Source organism: Capsicum annuum, chromosome 6 (genome assembly GCF_002878395.1).
Source record: "Capsicum annuum cultivar UCD-10X-F1 chromosome 6, UCD10Xv1.1, whole genome shotgun sequence".
Lineage (NCBI taxonomy): Eukaryota > Viridiplantae > Streptophyta > Magnoliopsida > Solanales > Solanaceae > Capsicum > Capsicum annuum.
This window is the reverse complement of record NC_061116.1, coordinates 50769634-50788760: the sequence shown is the minus strand read 5'-3', so window position 1 is coordinate 50788760 and position 19127 is coordinate 50769634. Positions and strand designations below refer to the sequence as shown.

Genomic DNA, 19127 nt, shown 5'->3' with positions numbered 1-19127 from the left:
GATTTATTTTTACACATTTCTTATTTTTGAACTGTATAATTGGACTGGACACTAAATTTTGGATTGTTTTGTTTTGTTTGTTTGATTGATTGTGTTTGTATGTTTTGTGTGGTTTATACCTTTGTAGTGTCAAATTAGCCGATACGCTTCACCAAGCGATCGTGGTCAAACCACGGAATCGAGGGGTGTCTAACACCTTCCCCTCGGTCAACAGAATTTCTTAGCCAGAATCTCAGTTCGCGGATCAGTTTTATAGTCAAAACCGTTTGAAAAGGATTTTCAAAGGTGACTTGGCACACCCAATTATGTCAAGTGGCGACTCTGAGTTTTCATGCAAATAATCCTTTTCGAAACAACTTTTCACCTTTTGTCACTTCAATAATAAAAATCCTTTCAAAACTAAAATCAATCTTTTCGGGTTAAAAAAGGGGTGTGACAGTTTCTTTATTAGAAATTTTTAATTGAAAGATTAAGTATTTGAATTTGAAATACATTATCTCTTTTTTAAAAAAAAAAATATATTATCTTAATAATAGATATTTATAATTGAAGAGTCCTTATAGGCTCTTACTATTTCAAAGCTATATCTTATAAACTTTAAATATTATATATATAGTTTATTCACATAATAATAATAATAGTAGTAATAATACTTTTTGAATGTGTCTTATACAAAATGAATAGTGTGTTTAATACAAAATGAGTAGTGTGTTTCAATAGGAATAAAATATATCTGTATTTTTTAAAATATGAATTGATACGGATATCTCTCAACTATATCAATCTTATTTTAATTTAAGATAAAATAATTTCAAACTCAAAAGTGTAAGGTATAAGATAATTATGATATTTTAAAATCCTGTCTTTTTAAACAAATTAATATCATAATAAGTAAAAAAAGAAAAAATTTATGTCTTCAAAATTAGTAAAACAATAAGATAATTTTACAAAAAAATCAAATTATAAAATAATTTATTTGAATTTTTTTTTGTAAAGTAAATTTATTTATCAATAATACGAATTTTTTTTGTAATCTTTGTGTTTTTTTTTTATTTGTATCTTTATTAGAAAGGAAAAATAAAAGAAGACAAAACGATAAGAAAAGTAATTAAAAAGGAAAAAATAAAGACTCTTATTTGAAAAAAAATTAAAATACATGTTTTTTTAAAGAAATAGTAAATACACGTTTTTTGAAGAAAAAAAAAAAAGAAGATAAACTATCTTCCTGATCTTTAGCAATAAAATACACATTTTTTTTCTCTTTTTGACTTCATTTGAAAGTTAGTTGTTTGATTGGGAGTGCTCTTAAATAATTATTCCTTTTTTATCAATTATTTAGTTATCCAACTTTAAATAAACTTAAAATTTTCAAAAAAAAATTATTAGATGTCTATTCTATTAATTTTCAGGATTTGTTATTGCCATAAAATGAAGATTGGTGGAGTTTTCAAATTCAAAAATACCTTTAGAAAAAGACGTATTATTTTGATCGACCATAAAAATCAAAATAATAATTAAAAAATAAGGATTTAAAATATAAATTTAAAATCTATATCTATATATATTATAAAGCAGAGGACGAAATACCAGAAGAAGCCAATGGCAAAATGCTGAGAAGCCACGTGACAATTTTTAGGACAAAACTTAAGTGTTGTAATAAAAATTTTAAATTTAAAAATAATAAATATTTGAATTAAATAATGACACTAAGAAATTCCCCTAACTTTGCGTAATTATAATTATGCAGCAATTCATTAAAAAGAAAGTTTTAGTAATCTTATTAAATATTTGAATTAAATAAGATTTTTATCATTATTTGAATATAAAATTCATTATCTTTTTATAAAAAATTATTAATTAGTTTAAAATAGAAACCCACAATGAAAGAGTTCTAAATGAATTTTTATATTTCATAAACTTATCTGTATCAAATATAATAATAAATATATTACTATTATTATTATTATTGAATATAAATAATATATATTTGTGATGTGTATCTAAAACTTATCATTACTTGCAATTATTTTAAAATTTTAAATATTAACTAAAATTTAATAATTAAATTTAATTTATATATCTAAGTGAAGTTTCTTTATATATCTAAGTTGTCAGTTGATTTTTATAAAAAAAAAATAACAAACAAGCAAAAGAAAGGAAGGAAGGAAAGGAAGGAAAGGAAAGAAGAATAGAAAATTAAAAAACAAAAGTTAAACTGCCAAAAAATAATTAAGAGTAATAAATTATTAATTTAAATTTAAAATAATATTAGCTTGAAATTAGAAACCTAATGTTGAAGAGTTCTAAATGAACTCTTACTATTCATAAACTTATCCCTTTCAAATATTATTTTAAATACTAGCTTAGAGTACTGCGTAGCACGTGCATCAAGCGTTAATTAAGAATAAATATGTATAAAAAATAAATTATTGTGTGTAAGTTAAATTACTAAATACAAAATTTTTAAAAGTATAATTAATTAAAGAGGAATAATAAATCACTGTCACCCTAATAATTAAGGAGCAAAACTAGATGTAGCAAAAAATATATTCATCGTATAAACTTATACTATTTAGTTTTTTTTTGTATAAGTTGAGATGGTCCGAATTAATGAAAATCAGAGTTTTGACACCATAAATAGTATTTTATCATTATATTATTTTCTAATTTTAAAATTATTATTTTAATTGAGAGTTACTTTTAGTCTCAAAATTCTATATTTTAATCAAAATTGAAGACATTTTAGATGATTAGTATACATATTGGATATGTTAGAGGCCGTTTGGATAAGAGTAGAGTTATTCATTTATTTAAATTGTGTATAACATATACAACGCAGTAGAATTAATACAATGTTTGATTTTACCATTAAAATTCTTCATAAGTTATTCATGTATAACTTATTCCAACTTCTATGTTGCGTAAAAAAATACATAAACTCTCTCATAACTAATTCATGTATTACTAATATCCGATTAACTTTAAACAACTATCAAATTAGTGTTGTTGAGGTAATGTTTGATTAATTTAATAATATTTTAGATATTCTACATATTTTTAAATTAAAATCACAAATTTAAATATCTTCAATACTCTTTTTAAATTTTATGTAACATCAAAACTGTCAAACAAAAATTACTATATAAATTTATGTTTCGCTGCTACAATTTTTCTTTCGTAAATTATTTATAATTTTTTTCATTATACATATTTTAGTGATTTTATTTAATTAGAATAATATAATTATTAAAGTATCAAAAGTGCACGCTCATTACAATCTTTTTACAATGTGCTACATTTTTTTTTTAAAAAAAATAATGTATTACTTTAGAGGTTTTTCTTTCAGCTACTAGTTCAGAGTTCTAAATTTTGAGGTTAATTTATAGACGCGTTATATATTTGAAATTTATGTACAATATATTATAAATTATAATAATAAATAATTTAAAATTATTGAACTGCACAAAAATTATTTATTATAAAGAAGTTTTCGTGTGTTTGTAAAAATTTAAAACTTAAAATATTCAAATAATATAAATAAAATTTTAATTAAAATAAAATTTTAGTGACTCTTAAAATTTCACTCATATCGTATAAATTGAAAACAGAAGAGATGGTAATCATAAGATACACTAAAAAATTTGATAATTGAAAGATTTCTTTTTAAAGGACTTTAAAATGTTTGACACATTTATTAGAAGGTCCACATCAATTAATAATATTCTAATAAAAATGTGAAAACTTTTTAAAACTTTACTTAACATTTATTAGATAACAATAACTGTTTCTAAAAAATAAAATAAGAAACTCCACTATGCTACTACTAAAAACTTTTTTAAACAATAGGAAACTCTAATTCTGTCAACTCCAAATAAAAAATAAGATTCTAATAACCTTATTTCATTCTCTCGTGCCGGTCGATTTCTTTAGCAGTCGAGAGAAGAAAAAAGTTAGTGGTTTCTTTTGCAGTTGAGGTTTTGAATCTTAGAGTTTTTTTTGAAATGGTTTCTCTGGTAGTGATGGATAATTGTTATAACTTCATTTTTAATCTGTGTCAACTATGCTCAATCTTAAGAATTTTTAATGAAGAATTTGTTTTGGAACAGTGAGAAATTCATAGAATTGATAGTTTAGCTTTTCTTAGTATTTTTGTTTTTTCCTTTTCGTAATTTTAAAGTTTTGAGGCTTGATAATTGAAAGTTTTTTCTCTTCTCTGGCCAGTCTCTTCAATTGCAGTCTGTGATTCTTTATCAAGTAGTCGATTTAACTCAGATCCAATTTTGGAAGTCTCTACCTTTGCATGTCAGCTCAAACTCACGAAGTTGAGGTATCGAATATTTTTGTTTCTTTTTCAATTTATTTTTTGTGGATATGTAGTCAAGGGAGTGGTGATTTTATTTTCTTAAGATGCTGAACAGTTTTTGGTAGATAGACTCGTAATCATTCATGTTTCACTCTGTTTAGTTTGATTTTTGTCAACTTGATTTGGAACATTTTAAAACAATTATCATCGACTATTTTGCAGAAATTGATTCGATAATGAAAAATTATGCTGGGGTATATGGTTTAACTTGTGAAAGCTTATTCTGGAATTAGATTGCGTTTGGTTTTTGGAATTCTGCTAGAGTTTTGTATCAAAATGGGTTATTGTTAATGGTTTAAGATTTCAAAAATAGGAACTTCTCTGTTTTTGTGTGTTATGATACAATTCTGATTCTCCTGCATTCGTTATGTGATAATCTGAAGATCGTTGAGTGTTAGCTTAATATGTTATTTCAGTGATTTTAAGGAAGGAGGTACCTAACTAATAGTATTAACCTCCCCCGGTCATTTCTATTTGATAAGAGTTTTAAGGTTTAACTTAATTTGCTTCAGTCTACTAGTTGACTATGATAAACTGACCTAGTTACAACGGGTGCAGGTAAGTTTTTTCCGTCCTAATTACTCTTCTTTTTATGACAAGCCAAACTTTACAGGCTACATATAACTGCTTGCTAAAGAATTAAAATGACAAAATTCATACTTATGTCTCAGTTCCCTTGCAAAAAGAAACTCAAAAATCGACCAATAGAATCTCTATAAACAGTTGCTTTTCCTGATCTTTCTCTTAAAATCTTTACTACCATATACCTGCATCAAAGAAATCCTCTTCATACAATGTTTTTTATAAATTTATTTTCCACATTATTGATATGTTGTGAAGTCTTTTAGTTTGACACGTTGCAGTCTTATTTGCCTTCAGTTAGTTGTTGTTAGTTGTTACTGGTTACCCCTTTGGTGAATAGGAATATGTTGAAATATTAGTAAGTCAAGATCGTGTATGTCCCACGTTTAATAAATAAAGCTAATTTTCTCTTGCCCTTCCTTGAAAAACTGGTCTTATGTGCAAAGAAGCTCTCTGCAGATTTCTAAAGGATTTGCATATATGGACATTAACTCTTTAGGAAAAATATTTAATTCAATTAAAAGGAAACTTATGAAGTACTTGTGATAAAATACTATAGTAACTGCTATACTATTAGAAAATTAGGTTTCATCAGAACCCAACATGCCTTACCACTAATTCTGAGCTTGCATCCGAAGTGAAGAGTCCGCATAACTTAGGTTCTTGAACACCCAAATAGAAAGATTGGATTTTGTTTCTTCAGCTGACATAGTTTTGCACTTTCCTTCACTTACACTAAGTTGCATTACGATTATGTCTCTGTCAGCAATCATAATTGATCTTTGACATAATCTCACACGCATTCTTCTTAATAACATCAGGTTACCATGCCAAAAGAACAGTACTATGTAGGAAAACCACATATTTTTATCAAGACATTAATTTGTAAAGTCTTGATATAGATCCTTGTAGCTCGAACTTTACCGAACCATGCATATAGCGAGAGCTTGAGCATGTGATAGATTTTAGTCCCAGACTTTTGCCCCCAATCTGATTAGTCAAGAGTCATGTGGTCGAATGCACTCTCTTGTTAGTTCTGCAATAGGTCCTTTTTCCAAGTCTGCATCTAATCCTATCAATGATATCATCAGAATTTTTTCTTCAAGTGACTGAATTACATTTTTCTGGTTTGGGTACCAATTCCCAAGTTTTATTCTTGTCTAAAACGTTAGTCTCTTCTTGCGTCTCTTTCCCAATGTGGACAACCCTTTGCTTTTTCATAATTTAATCATTCTTCTGTAGTTAATGCTCCTGTAAAGAAACACAAGGTCACAGAATAACTTTTAAATTTGACATCATAATCTTTTCTCCCTTGTTGACCTTCTCGCTGCTTGTTGTTATCAATAAATCTTAGAAACTTAAGTGGTATGATATGGATAAAAATAAAAGATTCACCACCGTTAGTATCTCTAAGAAGGAAGAGATTGTGTCTGCCTAAGAGGAATATACATATAGAAGGAAATAACCATGAACAGTGGATTTCATAGGAGGACAAGCCTTACCTTCACTTTCACGTAAGAACTATTTAGCTCAAAGGGTGCATAGTTCTAGGGATTTAGGGGCGCCAATAGCAACATGTATCTCTTCGTTCATCCATCAAGAATTAAAAGATCTGAAATCAAATTGTATGCACACAACAAATTCTTCATTAGAATCACATGATAATACAAATAATTTAATTTTTTCACAAGTAAATCAATTGACATAAAAAATCTCAAACATCAATGAAACAAAAAATCAAACACTGGATGATTTACGAAGGACATTAATAGCCGAATTCAAATATATTTAGTAAAAACAATATAAACAATTAGTTAAACTCAAATAAATTTAGCAAGAACCTATATAAACAATTGTTGAAGCTATACATCTTTATACTATTATTAAATATTTTAAGTCATAGATACTGACTACACTTTATTTGAGGAGTTTTTGTATTTATACTGACTACTAAAGAGGGAAAAACACAATATTTATGAACTTAGGAGCCTTGGAACCGACCTTTCTTGTTGAGAAAAGTGATTATACCCATAAAACCTTATGTATATATACGAATTTGATTTTGAGCTTTTTTCCTTCCGAATTTAAGGTACGCCATAAAACCTTACCATAACTTAAAGGAATTTAACTTTGAATAGAATTTTTTTATTTTTTTATTTTCACTTTATTTGTTCAGCCGACAATGGAGGAATTTGGTTTTGAATAGAAAATCTTATTTTTGTTAAAATTTATTGTTTAGGAGATAATCTTTTTTCCATATATTGTTTAGGAGTCCTTAATTTAATAAAATAATAATTAAAGAAAAAAAGTGAAAAGACGATTTTGTCTATTGCAAAATCTTTTAATGAAGGACAAAAAGTTCAATTGACTTTTCTAAGGATCTTTATTTTTTTAATATATTATAGATAAAGATATAGATATAAATATTCAAATATTAATTTAAAAATAAAATATTAACCTATGTAACAATCATAATAATAATAATAGTATAGTAGTAATAGTAGTACACCAGCAGCAGTCCTAACAATCATAATAATAATAATAATACGCGTCTCTTACCCCCAATGATAAAATTTACTTTAAAATTTGAATTAAAAATCAGTTGTTGGGTTGGATGTGAGTGTTCCCTTTTTATAGAATCTCTTCTTCTTTAATAGCAACTAAATGTTTTTTCTATTTTTTTATTTTATATTTATATTTATTCAATTAATATCCTGATCTTCTTATAACAATCTGAAAAGTATTTTTTCTTTATTTTTATATTTATATTTACCCAAATAATATTCTGATCTTTTTATAACAAACTGATATGAAATTTGAATTTGAATTTAAATGAAGTTTGAGTTAGAATAGATTTCTAAATTCCTTATTAACCTCTGTTATATATATACACACACTCCTACAATGATATATAATATTAAAATCTCTTCTGCTTCTTTGTTGTTGATCATTAGATTTATTCGTGAATTTATTGATTGCATTCTTCATATTTTTTATTTAGTTTTAGAAATTTAACATTTTTATTTTTTTATACAGATGACAAATGCTGCTTTTATAGACTAATTTATTTTCACTATATCTAAACTTGAATACAAGTAAGTAATATCTTTCTATTCGTTTGATTTTTGATAAAAATTTAATTACGTAAATGAAAATCAAACCACCTTTAATTGAAAAGTTCAGTTGCTTTTTAAATACTAACTTTTATTATTATTTTCATATAATTATTTTTAAAAATAAATGATCTAATTATTTTGCCTGCTTCTATTTTATGTGATTATTTCATTATTTAATATGGTATTGCGAGATTTCTTACATATTTTAGGATTAACAATAAAATGTACTAAATTTAAAATACTAATCAAATTCGATGTTTGATTATTTTTGCTAATATTTTGTTAAAGTTGTTCCTAAAGCTTAAAAAGTATTTTCCTAAAGTTGTTCAAATGAACATAAAGAATGCGCTACTTGAGAAGTGAGATCGCTTTCAAATCCATCCAATCTTACTTACTCAAAAGCTTTGAATATTCTACTAGAAATGGTTGTTATCAAATACGATTGTCCCCAAGTTCGTTGTAATTGTAGATGAAAGGTCATAGCGAAGAAGATTGTAGAATGAGCAATGTTCAAAAGTATAAAGAAATATATAATATGCAGCATACTAAGGTTGATGAGGGTGGAAAGAAAAGGAACCAGGTTCATATTCCTCCTCCTAATGACCACAAAGTACATAGACTGCAAAAAGAGAAAGATAGAATCCTCTTCATTGTTCGTGTGGTTGGTGGCCTGGGTTAGTAGAATCCTCTTCATTGTTCGTGTGGTTGGTGGCCTGGGTTAGTGGAATTGGTGAGGGATGAGGAAAACATGCAGAAGGCAATACATAATTTTTATTTGTTAATATTTTGCAATTACATTATTATTTTTCTTATATAGATTTGATTAAAAGAGGTGATGATGGGTGGGGGTGAGGGTGAGGGTGGAGGAGAAAATATTAACAATCTAATAACTATAAATTGTGAATAATATAATAAAGAACAACATAAAACATAATTTTTTTCATAAAGAATTGGTTATATGTGGGGTGGGAGAGGGATAATTTTTTTTTTTTTAATTTAAAAAAATTGAGATGGAAGACGGGGGAAGGGGGTTGGAGATGGAGGTGGAGGTAGGTAGGTAGGTAGGGGTGAAGGGTAGAATTATTTTTTCATATTTCATTGAGAAATAATATGATTGTTCATTCCAATATAAAATGATTTAGAATAATAATTTAATATTATCCTCGCATCGTGCGGGTACGTATACTAGTATATTATAAAGCAAAGGTCGAAGCATCAGATGAAGCCAAGTGGTAAATTGATGAGATGCCATGTGTCAGTTTTTAGGACAAACTTAATAGTATTGTAATAAGAATTTATAATTATATGAATTAAAAAATATATTATCCTTAAAAATATATTAGTTAATTTTAAAATAGGAACCTACAATGAAAGAGTTCTAAATGTACTTATATTTCATAAATTTATTTGTATTAAATATAATAATAAAGATATTATTATTATTAAATATAAATAATATATATTTGTGATGCGTATCTAAAACTTATACTTACTTGCAATTATTTTAAAATTTAAAATATAAATTAAAATTTAATTAAATTTAACGTATATTTCTATATGAAATACCTTTATGTATCTAATTTGTCATTGATTTTTATTAAAAAAAAAATAACAAAGAAACAAAAGAAAGAAACAAGGAAAGGAAATGAAAGAAAAGGAACGAAAATTGCAAAAAATGTGGAAAAAAAAAACTAAGCGTAATAAATTGTTACTTTTGAATCAAACATAATTACAAAAAAAATAGTTAGTTATAATAGTAGAGAGTTATAATTAGACTCTTATTATTGTTTAATCAATAATATAAGATATATATATATATATATATATATATATATATATATATATGAATTTAATTAATTTTACTTATTAAATGAAAGAAGCAAATCTTTCCACAAAATATGCCATATCCGTTTCAAAATCTATTTTTGTGGAACTATATTTCCACAAAATTAGCGTAGAAGATAACACAACTTTAATAAAATCACATTTTTTAATTCCCATTCTATTCATTTTTAAGTATTGTTAATTATTCTTATTATAAGATAATCATAGTATTTTAGAATCTTATCTTTTAGATAACCATAGTATTTTAGAATGTTATCTTTTCTAACAAATTAATATTATATTCAATTTTAAATTTGAATTAAATTTTAGTTTGCATGAAATTCAACTTTGTAATCTATTATATATACCCCTTCAGTAATACATATACCAGTGCAATCTTTCTTCTTCTCCTTTTAATTATTATTTTTATCTCGAGAGAATTTTGTACGATCATTTTATTCACAAATATATTGATTAATATTTTTTGCGTACATCAATACTATTTTGTTGTTTACATATTCACTGTAGAAATAAAAAAAATTATTCGCAAGTTTATTACTAATAAAGTTATATTTATGTCCTTCCTTATTCTCAAGTTTACTATTGATATGTTTTTTATATACTTAAAATATTTTAATATACATTATTTATTTTACCATAGAAATTTCTACTATGGATAAAAAGATAGTAGGTAATACTCATCAGATTTCTCCAAATAGCTACCAAGGTTTGTTGTTCATGTCTAATTTTTCTTTTTAGTTATTTATTATTATATATATTTAACATTATATTTATCTTTTTTAACATAGATATACCTGCCATGGATAAAAAGATTATAAGTAATGCTCATCATCAAAGTATGATGTTCATGCTTGATTTAACTTTTAAATTATTTTATTGTTATTTATTATTAACATTATATTTATCTTTTATCACATATGTACCTATCGTGGACAAAAAGGTTATAGACAATGTTCATCTATTTTTTTTAAATAATTGTCAAGGATGTTAGTCAAGCTTAATTTAAATTTTAGCTACTTTATTGTTATTTGATTAACATTATTACGGAAGTTGATTTTCCCTAAACCTGATGTATATAAATATGTCAAAAATACGAAATAAGTATTTAAAAAATCAACAAGTACAGTGGAGGCTCGAAGCACGTAAAGGAGATTTGTTATATTATTTGTGTAGAAAATGAATGAAAATATATTTCGTTGTATATAAATATTATTGTATCACAGTTTCTTTTCTTTTATTTATTTCTCTTTAAGCATAAAGACATATGTGAAATATACTATATTACTTTTAAATATTTACTTTCTTAGAATATAATATTGAATTGTTCTTTCGTTTGGATGGGGAATGGGGATGGGAGTGGGGGCTGATAGACCAATGAAAAATCTAGAAAGAACTAACATTTAGCTGGGAAGGATTTAAGAAGTTGAAGATAATTATGAATCTTTTATGTTTTATGTGTTAATATTAAAGGTATGAGATTTTCACAAGTTTTACAGAAATAAAATGAATACAATGAACAATAAAACACAAATTTAGATTGAACAATCTATTTGAAATAAGAAAATAGAAAGTTCAACTAATTATAGCATGTAACTCAAAAAAAAAAAATTAATTCAATTTCAAATTATAGAAAAATAATTAGATACAGTAAGGGAAATGCAAAGATTGGGGAATTGGGAGATAATATTTTAAGCTAATTTTGAGATATAATAAAGATAATGCATGCACTAATATCCATAAATTTAAATTAAAGATATGTGAACAACATAATAAAAATAAAAAAATAGAAAAAATCATAAAATATATCTATTTTAGCTAATAAATTTATGATTGTATAAAGCCAAGTATTAATCTAATAAAAATTCATATTAACAATCTAATAGTTTTAAATAGTGAACAATTTAATAAAGAAAAATATGAAACATTAAAGTTTTTTTAATTATATGAATCGTATTTTTTTTTTCAAATATAAATTTGGTTATGGGGTTGTGATGGTGTTGGACCGAGTGGATGGGGTCGGGGTGTGAAGCGGTTCAATTTGAGGGGGTATATTTTATTGAGAAACAATATGATTATTGAATTTTTAAAAATAATATAATTTAGCATATTTGAACAAGACGGACAATTTAAAGTGATTTATAAATAACAATCTGCATTTTTAAAAAAAGATTAGTTTGTTGTTTTTTCTTATTCTTACTCTACTTTTATTATTTCTACTACTACTATCATCATATCATCACTTCGTTGATATCAAATGTTTATCTCAATTTAAATATATAAATTATTAGATAAATATACATTTTATTTGAAAAAAGTTAGGATAAGAAAGAATAACAAATTAATTTTTTTAAATGAATTAATATGATATTTAAATTTGAATTGAAATAAAATTCTAGCTTCTTGATCTCTCTTATATATACTCCTATATCATTAGCTTGGTGACTTTATTTACTGAATTTCTTATATCCTTAATTTTTTAAAAATTATTTTTGATTTAAAATTTTTCTTTTTATATGTAGGAAGGATAACATTTTCATTTTCATCTTCATCTGTTAATGATAACGAAGAGGAACAACTTCCACATCATTAATGTTATATTTATCTACTTCTTGCAACTCTTCGTCTTTCACTATAATTGGTAACATCCTCAAAGGAAATAAGGACAAAGGGGTTGCTAATGATTGAAACGACGACTTTGACATGTAAAAGATTTATAAATCAATTTATTTTTAAATTGATTCAAAACTTTTCTACTATTTAATTTATGAGAAAGTTTTATTAAGAGTTGTAAAGTTTTATTTAGAGTTGTTCTTATCTTTACATGATGATTTTATTATTGTTATTGACTTACAGAGGAGAAAAAAAAGAATGAAGAGAAGAGGAAAATAGATAAATGTGAAAGTAAAAATTTTATTGATATAATGGACCAACTTAAGTTTTTCTAAATATGTGTTTCAAATTATTGGTCTTCTTTTGAACGATGCTTTATTTCATATTTTTTTGTTATTTAATTCAATTGTTGCAGTTGATGATTGTTTCTATATTTAATATCACATATAAGAGTTGTTCTGTGTTTAAGTAATTTCTGACAATTCGAAATTGTTAAATTGTAAAAAATATAATTAAAAAATACATATGAAATATAAAGATTTTTTTTTTTTGCAATTACATGTTTGATTTCACCCATATAAATTTAGTTAGGTGTGGGGGAGAAAAAGTATTAACAATTTAATATTTTTAAATTGTGAATAATATAATAAAAAAAAATATGAAAAGTAAAAGTTTTTACAATTACATGATTATTTTTTTTTTTGTATAAATTTGATTAGAGGAAGGGGTTTTGGTGTGAGGGGGAGGCATGTGGTTGGGGGGAGGGGTGCGGTGGGGGGTAGATTTTTATTTTTATTTTTTTTAAAAATGAGGGTGGGGGGAGGGGGAGAGAATTAAAAATAATTTTTTTAATATTATCCGTGTATCGCACGGGTACGTATACTAGTAAACAATAACAAAGAAGCAGAATGAAAGCTTATTATTATATATCATGTAAGAGTATTTATAGAGAGGTTAAGAAGTTAGAAATCTATTCCAACTCAAAGTTCATTTGAATTCAAATTTCATAAGAAAATCAGTATACTAATTAGGATATTGATTTGGATAAATATAAATATAAAAATAAAAATAAAAGGAGCAAAAACTTTTAGTTGCTAATAAGAAGGAGAATATATTATAAAAAAGTAACTACCAAACAACTTATTTTTATTTTCTATAAAACAATACTGAACAAGAAGAAGAGTAGAGAGAATAGAGAGAGTGATTTTTATTTCTTCTTGAGGGATGATTTACAATGAAGGAAACCCTTCTATTTATAGGGGGAATTTGTCCCTAGTTTCATACTAAAAGACAAATACATCAAATCTTGATAGACATCAAATAGATCTTGATAGACATTCACTATAATTGATATATGTCATAACACTCCCCCTTGAATGTCTAACAATACTCATATAGGTTGCCTTATCAAAAACCTTACAAGGAAAACCCAGTGGGAGAGTCTCGTAAGGAAAAAATAGTACAACGCGTATTGGCTCCCCCTAATAAGAACTTCCTTGAACCTTTGCAGTCTGATCTTGTGCACCATCTTCTTGAAAGTTGCAGTTGGAAGAGACTTGGTGAATAAGTCAGCCACATTATCACTTGAACGAATCTGTTGTGCGTCAATATCACCATTCTTTTGGAGCTCATGTGTATAGAAGAGCTTTGGTGAAATATGCTTCGTTCTATCTCCTTTTATAAATCCTCCTTTAAGTTGTGCTATGCATGCTGCATTATCTTCATATAAAATTGTAGGTACTTTGTCACATTTCAAGCACATACACTCTTGGCTTGCTTCATGAATAGTTATAATTTTAGCATGATTCAATGAAGTGGCTACGATAGACTGCTTTGTTGATCTCCAAGATATGGCAGTACCCCCACATATTAATACATAACCTATTTGAGATTGAGTTTTATGCGGGTCAGATAAGTACCCAGCATCAGCATAACCAACAAGATCGAAACTGCAATCTTTAGAATAAAATAAGCCCATATCGGTAGTCCCCTTTAGATACCGTCATATGTATTTGATCCCATTCCAATGTCTCCTAGTAGGAGCAGAACTATACCTTGCTAGAAAATTTACTGAAAAGGTAATATCAGGCCTTGTAGTATTTGCAAGATACATTAGTGCACCAATTGCACTAAGAAATGGTATTTCAGGACCAAAGAGTTCCTCATTCTTTTCTTGAGGTCGGAATGGATCCTTATTCATATCAAGTGATCAAACAACCATCAGAGTACTTAATGGATGTGCTCCATCCATATAGAATCATTTCAACACCTTTTCGGTGTAGGCAGATTGATGAACAAAGATATCGTTTGTCAAATGCTGAATTTGCAAACCAAGGCATAACTTTGTCTTTCTGAGATCTTTCATCTTAAATTCTTTCTTTAGGTAATCAATTGCCTTTTGAAGCTCTATTGCGTTCCAATAAGGTTTATGTCATCGACATAGACAACAAGTATAACAAACTCCGACGTTGTTTTCTTTATGAAAATACATAGGCAAATTTTATCATTTGTATAACCTTCTTTAGATAAATATTCACTAAGATGATTATACCACATGCGTCCAGATTGCTTCAAACTATATAATGATATTTGCAATCTAATGGAATACATTTTCTGAGGCGTTGAACTATATGCTTTCAACATTTTAAATCCTTCTAAATTGTTTATGTATATCTCATTATCAAGTGATCCATATAGATAGGTTGTTACCACATCCATCAAATGCATTTCAAGTCTCTCATGGACAGTGAAACTAATAAGATAATGCAATGTTATTGTATTCATAATTGGTGAATATGTCTCATCATAATTGACACCAGGCCGTTGTGAAAATCCTTGTGCAACAAGATATGCTTTATACTTTTGTATTTTATTTTTCTCATTGTTTTTTGCACAAAGACCCATTTATAGCCAACAGCCTTAACACCATTATGTGTTTGGGTTATAGGTCCAAAAACTTCATGTTTGGCAAGTGAATTCAATTTAGATTGAATTGCTTCATGCCATTTTGGCCAATTATTTCTTTGTCGACACTCTGTGACAGACCGAGGTTCAATATCCTCTCTATCTTGCATGATTTTCGTTGCAACATTGTATGCAAAGACATGATCCACTACTATTTCAGATCGATTCAAATTAGTTTCAACATCACTTGAATTTATGGATAGTTCCTCATTTTCTTGAGTCTCAGGCTCATTAATTCCTTCAGGAATAGTAACATTTCTCAAATCTTAAACTTCCATATGTGGATCTTTCGTAGTGTCAACTTGACCATTTGTTTTTCTTTTTCTAGGATTTCAATCCTTAGAACCTAATGGTCTGCCACGCTTCAAGCGTGCTTTAGATTCATTAGCTATGACACTAGTGGATGGTCTTTTAGGGACGTTAATTTGAATTGGGACGTTCTCTGCAGGAATATGTGATTTAGTGATTCTTTTCAAATCTGTAAATGCATCCAATATTTGATTTTCAATTCTCTGCAGATGAATAATCTTTTGAAATTCTTGCTCACAAATAGAAGCACGTAGATCAAGATGAGATAGTGATGAGTTTTCCACAAAATTTCTCTTTTGATGTCACTATCTTCTCTCCCTAATTTTAGAAAAACTATCTCATCAAATCGACAATCTATAAATCGAGCAGTGAACATCTCCCGTTAATGGTTCAAGATAGCGAATAATGGAGGGTGATTCAAACCCAACATAAATTCCTAACTTTCTTTGGGGGCCCATCTTGGTGCGGTTTGGTGGTGCTATAGGCACATAAATACCGCACCCAAAAATTCTCAATTGAGATATATTAGGCTCTTGACCCAAAACTAATTACAATGGAGAAAATTTATGGTAATTTGTTGGTCTAAGATGAACAAGTGTTGTAGCATGCAAAATTGCATGACCCCAAACAAAAGTGGACAACTTAGTTTTCATAAGCAATGGTCTTACTATCAACTGCAGACGTTTAATTAATGACTTAGTAAGGCCATTTTGAGTATGAACATGGGGTACAGGATGTTCCACTCTTATCCCAATCGATAAGCAATAGTCATTAAATGCTTGGGATGAAAATTCTGCAGCATTACCAAGGCAAATAGACTTAATTTAATTATTGGGAAACTATGATCGTAATCGTATTATTTGTGCCAATAATTTTGTAAATGTCAAGTTGCGAGATGACACTAGGCACACATGAGACCATCTAGATGAAACATCTATTAGGACCATAAAGTATTTAAATGACCTACTAGGTGGGTGAATGAGTCTAAAAATATCCCCATGTATGCGTTCCAAGAATGCGGGGAACTCAATCCCAACTTTTGTTGGTAATGGCCTCACAATCAGCTTGCCTTGATAACAAGCATTGCATGAAAATTCACCATTCGAAAGAACCTTCAAGTTCTTTAATGGATGCCCTTTTGAATTTTCTATGATTCATCTCATCATTATTAATCCTGGATGTCTCAAACGATCATGCCAAAGTTCAAAAGTATCGAAATCAGTAATCTTTCGGTTTAATATAGAATGTGCCTCAATTGCAGAAATCTTTGTCCAAGACAGGCTAGAAGATAAAGCAGGGAACTTTTTAATAACATATGTCTACCCAGAGACATTCTTGGTGATACCAAGATATTCAAGATTCATCTCATCAATTGTCTTGATATGTTAACCATTTTCACGGATATCTTTAAAACTCATCAAGTTTCTTCGAGACTTGGGAGAGAACATAGCATTATTTATGATGAGTTTAGTTCCCTTAGGCAAGATTATAATGGCTTTTCCGAAGCCTTCAATCAAATTAGCACTACCAGAAATTATAGTGACATTAATCTTGCCCATATTTAGATGAGAGAAATATTTCTCGTCTTTGAATATCGTATGTGTAGTGCCAGAATCAATCAAAAATATATCTTCAAAATTTGATAGCTTACTTTGAAAATTATCAATATTTTTTTTAAAAATAACATACACCAAATAAGATATATATTAAATTTTTGTAAAAGCTTATACTATAAGAAATTGTTATTCACACTTTATTTAATACCCCATACTTTTCCTAGCTTGAAAAGTTTTCCAAGAATGTTAGAATCTTTCTTTGAAAGATGATCTACTTTTGTACACGTGGTATTTTTAAGATTTTCACTTTTTATCATGTGGGGAATCAAATAAGCTTTCCATCGATACCAAATTCGCCCAAATACGACACCCGGGTGAAGAGTTAGAGTCTTTTTAGTGAAACAGTGTATCACCTGAGCCGTCAGAGCATCCCGGAGATAGCTGTAATACACCAATCGTTTCTTAACCCTAAATCCATCTTTTGAGTGGATATGTATGAATTTCAAAGTGATTGATATTTAAACCATGTTGTATTTCTCTAATTTCTACTTTTTATCTTGTAGATCATTGAATAAGCTTTTCATCGATACCAATTTCATTGAAATCTGAATTCGAACGAGGGAGTTATAGCTATTTTACTCGGCGATATCGGATCACCCAGGTCTGACGATCGACCTGGCGGTCTGGGAGGAGTATTTAGTACCAAGCAAAAAATGTGGTATTTCTTCAAAACTACGTGCCACCGTAGGATTGATATTGATAATTCTGGGCCAGAGGCCGAGTATGGGATTATGATAACGAGATTGAGGTTGTACTCCCTGGAAAGAGTATGACACCCCCGGGGGTTCTCTTTTTAGGAGGACAAAATGTTGGACTCCATACGGCTCATATGGTGTAGTTATGTCGGTTATAAGAAACTTTCACGTCCATAATGATCTAAGTACCATGAGTTACAGAGTCACTCTAAGTCATGAGTCAAAGAGTTTGAGTTGAGTTAAATGATTTATGAGATTTATGAAGCATATGTTATTACTGATGACTTACAGAAATGATGTTTTAGATAATTCAAGCGAAGAGAGTTATTATTGTCAGCATGCATGATTTTCGTATACATTATGAAATTATTTAAAATGTTGCATCCACCCCCACATACTCAGTACATTCCCAAGTACTGACTCTTATACTCTTTTGTATTCCATATTTCCTCATGATATAGGTTTAGATACTCAGTCTCAGCAGCGACAGTGATCTTTGAGTACCTTCATCTACATTTTTGCGGTTGGTGAGTCCTCATGGTTCGAGGACCTGTGTCTCCGATTTTGTCTTGTTAATAGATGGTTGTTTACTTTCAGTTCAGTACGAGTCAATTGGGGATCTGTCCCAATGCCTCCTCAGTCCTATGTAGTAGATATCATACCCTATTTTTACCTGAGGTTAAAACGAGCACAGCGTTATGGACTATAAAAGAATAAAAATTTGCATAGAGTCGCCACCTAATTTTTAAGGAAAATAAGGAAACCTATTGAAATATTAACATGTGATTAATGTTTTTAGTCTGCGAAAAACCAATTGAGATTCTAGGTAAGGGTTCAAGTTTATTCCGAAGGGAAGGGATTGGGCATCCTTCAGAATCCACAAGTGTGGTACTCGGCTAGACTAAATTTTTCAAAGAGGGAGGAGGTATAAAAGAAAATGTAGAAGTGTATGTATTAAATGTAAAATAATATAAATGTTTAAAATTATGTAAAGATGTATGTATATTAAATATATAAATAAAACATG

General features: G+C 27.9%; 2 long non-coding RNA genes across 2 annotated transcripts; one reads left to right on the top strand and one right to left on the bottom strand.

Moving 5' to 3' along the window:
• The first annotated feature begins 3810 nt into the window (after positions 1-3810).
• On the top strand, positions 3811-18197 carry LOC107875064. The gene is made up of 3 exons (XR_001675721.2): positions 3811-3949; positions 4222-4327; positions 17909-18197. It is a non-coding gene; the product is annotated as an uncharacterized LOC107875064 (long non-coding RNA).
• Positions 5444-6559, bottom strand: LOC124899247. Its single transcript, XR_007056417.1, has 2 exons — positions 6448-6559; positions 5444-6196 (listed from the first exon to the last, which is right to left on the bottom strand). It is a non-coding gene; the product is annotated as an uncharacterized LOC124899247 (long non-coding RNA).
• Positions 18198-19127: the final 930 nt, after the last annotated feature.